Raw genomic sequence first — 5,649 nt, forward strand, 5'->3', positions numbered from 1 at the left:
AAGTTTTTGTGTTTGTGTTTATGACGAGTTATTTCTCTTGGATAAGTATCTGAGAAAATGTCTGGGTTATTCAAGAAGCTACTAAATTAAACGTTTCTACCCTTACAAATATTACTGCAAAAAACCATGAAAGGACAAGGTGCATTTCCTTCAACAAGATAAGGAAGTAGAAGGACATTTTCTTGTAAGAAAAGTATCTCAGAGCTCACTTCACATTTATATACATTATGCTTTTTCATAACTTGAATTTTTTTTTTTTTTGGTTTTTCAAGACAGGGTTTCTCTGTGGTTTTGGAGCCTGTCCTGGAACTAGCTCTTGTAGACCAGGCTGGTCTCAAACTCACAGAGATACGCCTGCCTCTGCCTCCCGAGTGCTGGGATTAAAGGCGTGTGCCACCACCGCCCGGCTATGGTAGTGATCTTATTCTTGCCATTGGGATTAACATTTTCTGGAGATCCCCAGGAAGATTCAGACCTCCTACCCATATTCTCGGGGTTGTCTTCCGTTCATGAACTATTGGGTGAACTTTTGTGCTGAGAAAAACAGCAAGCATCTATGGCCTTCTGGTGGTTATAGTTTGGTTTTATTTTGTGGAGAGGGTTCAACAGGACCTCAATATTCTCCTGCCCAGAGCAAAAAGTGAGACCTCACACCACCCACCTGAGGTTCTTGGTCTGGTTTTATGCCCTGTTTGTTTTGTCTTGGTACATATTGTCTTGTCTTTGGTTTCATTTTACTGTCCTCTTTCTGTCTCTTGTACTTTCTGTGTTAACTGGTTTATTTTGGACTTGGGCAACTGGATAGTATGGGGTTAATAAGACCAGTAAGCCCAACAGCCCTCTAATTCTCAGTAATCAACTACCTGTGTCTCACCGTGATGATTAGATAAAAAGAAAAGGTTTCAAAGCTTATGTAAGTTGTGAGGGCCAAAAAAAATGTTTTAGGATATGTACATGCAAGTGGTGAAGGCAAGGATTTAAGGTATACAAAAAAAATTCATGCTGGGTGGTGGTGCTGGTACTTGAGAGGCAGAGGCAGGCAGATCTCTGTGAGTTGGAGGCCAGCCTGGGCTACAAGACCTAGTTCCAGGCCAGGCTCCAAAGCCACAGAGAAACCCTTTCCTAAAAGAAAAAATAAATTCAGATTTTTTCCCCTTTTCATGCTATTGTTATACTGCGACTTCAAAAGTTCATATCTCTCTCTCTCTCTCTCTCTCTCTCTTTCTCTCTCTATCTACTTTTTTAATGGCCCAGCCCCTCACTCAGCCCCCCTCTTTGGCAGCTATGACAGGCTGCAGAAAAGAGTCAGCAAGATGTAAGCCCCTGACTCAGCAGGATGAGCTGAGCCTCGAACCTTGCCCCTTGCCTGACCTTCCCCTAATTACTGGGGAGAAACTGCCAGGTATCCTCCATGTGGTAAGGAACCAATCAGAAGTTAGCTGGTGGGCTCTGGGCGGGCTTTACTGATAGTGGTGGAATGCAGTATGTGGCAATCAGTGACCCTTAGATGGCCTCCAGATACAGCAACCTTTCTGCAGCTGCCGCTGACCAAGTCCCCCAGTCTGGAGGTGCACCAATCCTGAGACTGTGGCTGGTTTTCCTTTTCTTCTCCACAGCCTCTGAGCAAGTCTGGCAATTTTCTGTTGCAGCCTTTCTACATCAATCTCCACAGGCCCCAAACTCCACGGTTGCTTGGGTTCCAAAAGCCTCCAGAGTCAGCCCCTTAGCGCTGGCCAGCTCTGCCTTCAGGCAGCTCTGTGCTTTCTTTCGCTTCCCACCCGTCACAGATGCTGTTTTTGCGTGTTCCCCTGTGTGCACCTTTCAGACAGCTGGATCTGAGTCCTTTTCGCAGTGGGTTGTTGGATTTCCTGGAGCCACTCCTCAGGCTTCTGATGTGTGATAAGGGGCAGCTGTCTCAGCCAGGCTATGTTCTCGGCCCAGATGTGCTGCGCAAGAGCCAGCCTTACACTTCACTGTCATGGTCATCAGATCCAGGGAGACAAAGCTTTTAAAAGAGGGGAATTAATTTTTTAAAAATTAATTTTAAAGTTTTTTTTTGTTGTTGTTGTTTGTTTTTGCCCGCGGTAAAAAAAAAAAAAAAAAAAAGAGAGAGAGAGAGAGAGAAACACAGGGCTGGAGAGATGTCTCAGTGGTTAAGAGCATTATCTGTTTTTCCTGAGTTCAATTCCCAGCAACCACATGGTTGACTCACAACCGTCTATAGTGGGATCTGACGCACTTTTCTGGCATAAAGGTGTATATGAAGATAGAGCACTCATATACCTAAATAAATCTTTTAAAAATGGGAAACACTATTATGATGGAGGAAGTTAGGTTTCTGTATGATTCCATAATGGATGATTTAAAAATGGAACAATTAAATGAGAGAATAATTATCATACCTGTGATTTATATAATGTTAATTATAATCATTATCAGTTTGGTAATTCTTGTTTTAACCCTAAAAAAGTTGGTTGATGTCAATGCCAATATGAGAAATTTACTGATAATATTCAAACCCTGCAACTAATTACTAGAGAAAATAATGTAATTTTGACTGATACAATCCTAAGAAAAACATATTAAAACAGATAATAAAGATATTCAAACAAAGACAGAGGAATTTAAGGGAGAACAACCACACCATTACATTGTGAAATTATAGAAAAACAGCCCAAAGTTATAAAAAAAAAAGCAATTTGAATTTACCCAGTCCCCATACAGGAACAACCATCAAATGACAGGTGTCCCCAGGGCTGTGGAAGAACTCACTGGATTCCTGTGGACACATTAGGTTTGAGGAGATTTAAGGAAATAATAGTCTCATTGGTATGCATTCACCTTTTTTGAGGCAGAGGTTAAGTTCATGGTCATCTAGTTATAGAATTATCCAACAAGATTGGGAAGACTTGGTTACAGCAATACTGGAACCTGGTCCTCAGTTATAGTGGAGGACTTGGTGGAAAAATAAGGCTAGGATCATTAAGCAATAAAGTAGGGCTAGAGGTATTGAAATTTCCCAAGACCAACTTCTTGGAGAGGGTGATTATGCTGATGTACAAAGACGATTATATATATATAATGATTATAATTAACATTATATAAATCACAGGTATGATAATTATTCTCTACTCTAGCCAGGACTTGACATAAGCTCTGCACTTTTCCATCACACAGAGACTGGACAATAAATGATACAGCTAGCTCTCTCAGGACTTGACAATTTTATTTTCAGGGTCCCCTAAAGATGCTTTTCCCCCAGACAACAGGAAGTAATTTTCAGAAAATGACACCCACATTCCCAAGAGGACGCTTTTTGGTCATCCAGTGGGTTATGGACATTTGTCATCATTTAGAGGAGTTGGTAACAAGTTGTTATTGGTAATAGTCAAGAAAAAAGCTGAACAAAAGAAATTAGATTCAGGGATCTTATTCTGAAAAGAAAAGGGGGAATATAGAAATGATAGGATAAAAAGGTAGATTATTGAATCTACTTTTAAACCAAAGAAGCAACTACTAGTCTTAAATATTTTACATTGGTATGGATTTTTGTATATTAATATAAATTTAAGATTCTTCAGGCGATAGATCAGCAATTCTCAACCTGTTTGTCACAACCCTTTTCTGTCAAATGACTCTTTCACCATGGTCTCATATTGGATACTCACATTACAATTCCTAACAGTAGCAAAATTGCAGTTGTGAAGTTGCAATAAAAATGATTTTATGGTTGGGGTCTTCACAGCATGAGGAACTATTAAAGGGTCAGAGTTTTAGGAAGTTGAACCACTGACTTAGATGAAGGTGGCACTCTCCAATCTGGGCTCACCTGAGGAGTTCTGAGAACATAATCTAGCCTCTACCCAGACAGAGATCCGGGGCCAGCCTGCACTCTCCCCTTGAAGCCCACAGGAGTACATGGGCTTGGGCAGTGTTGTTTGTGGATATTCAAACACTCCTTTAATTTTGTTATATTGCTTTTTAAAATTATGCCTCTAAACAAGCGATCTATTTTTAGAATGATGCTAGGACACATGCTTACTGCTGTCAGCACATGGTATGGTAACCTAGAGGTTTATTCATGGGCAGAAGGAGTAAAGAGTTGGCCCTCTGGGTTAATTCAGTCTGGGTTACACTTAAATTATTTGATATAGATTTGACATGACTGACTGCTTTCATCTAGAATGAAAATGTTGTAGAGAATTTTTAAAGGATTCTGCTAATAAGGCTATTTTTAGAAAACATTGTGAAGTAAATCGTTTACTCTTAAAAAGGCAAGAGTATACTTTTTAAATTAAAAATTAAAAATAATTTCTTCAGGGGGAATGCAACTTAGAATTAAATAGTCTCTTTACACAGCCTGACGATATAAAATATAGCTACTATATAATCTTCAAACATAGGTGTAATAATTTGATGTTAACAAAAGTATGCATTGTCATGTTTTCAAATACTAGATATGGCCATTTTAGGTAATAGTTCCATAAAATCAAATTTTTCACCTTGTCAAATTGTTTTTAACCAGAAATCTATTTTACTCAAGATATTTTTGTTTATTAAATAATAGTTGACATTGTTGTTTTTTAAAGTACTTATTTATTATGTATACAATATTCTGTCTGTGTGTATGTCTGCAGGCCAGAAGAGGGCACCAGATCTCATTACAGATGGTTGTGAGCCACCATGTGGTTGCTGGGAATTGAACTCAGGACCTTTGGAAAAAGCAGGCAATACTCTTAACCACTGGGCCATCTCTCCAGCCCAATAGTTGACATTGTTAATATTTGAAACAGATATACAAAGTTTATCATTTGTGGACACAAGGACTATCACTGTTCAGAGCCATTCCTCAGATGCTGAGTTCTACGCTGCTTTTTTTTGTTTTGTTTTTATACAAAGCTTCCAGGTGCTTGTTCCTTGTTCAGGAGGCTGATATAACAAACCACTAATAACACCTACCTTATCCTTCTACAGAACTCTGGTGGAGTTGGTATGGTTGTGCCAGTTGCCCAACTGCATTAAACACATATTAATTTTTCTTCCTTTTTTCTTTTTGAGACAGAATTTCTCTGTGTAGCTCTGGTTGTCCTGGAGCTCACTCTGTAGATCAGTCTGGCCTCAAATAAGAGATCTGACTGTCTCTGCCTCCTGAGTACTGAGGGTTAAAGGCGTGTGACCCTACTGCCTGGGTTTTTTTTTTTTTTTTTGACTCATTCATGTTAATCTTGATGTAAAAGTTTCCCCATGTAACTTTGTTTTTTAATGCTCCCCACAGAGTTGCACAGTTATTACCTCCTGGCTTATATTCTGGATCTCTGCCAACTGTTAAGTTAATTTTTTAAATTTTTTTATTGTTTTTATTTAGCTATATATTTTTCTCTGCTCCCCTCCCTTCCCCCCCCCACTTCTATCCTCTCCAATGGTCCCCATGCTCTCAATTTACTCAGGAGGAGATCTTTTTGCTGGGCGGTAGTGGTGCATGTCAGAGACAGGTGGATCTCGGCAATCTCGAGGCCAGCCTGGTCTACCCCAGGCTAGGCTCCAAAGCTACTGAGAAACCCTGTCTCAAAAAACGAGAGAGAGAGAGAGAGAGAGAGAGAGAGAGAGAGAGAGAGAGAGAGAGAGAGAGAGAGAGAGAGAGAGAGAGAG

This window comes from Alexandromys fortis, unplaced genomic scaffold, assembly GCF_014885135.2.
Source record: "Alexandromys fortis isolate MF-2015 unplaced genomic scaffold, M_Fortis_MF-2015_v1.1 scaffold_219, whole genome shotgun sequence".
NCBI lineage: Eukaryota > Metazoa > Chordata > Mammalia > Rodentia > Cricetidae > Alexandromys > Alexandromys fortis.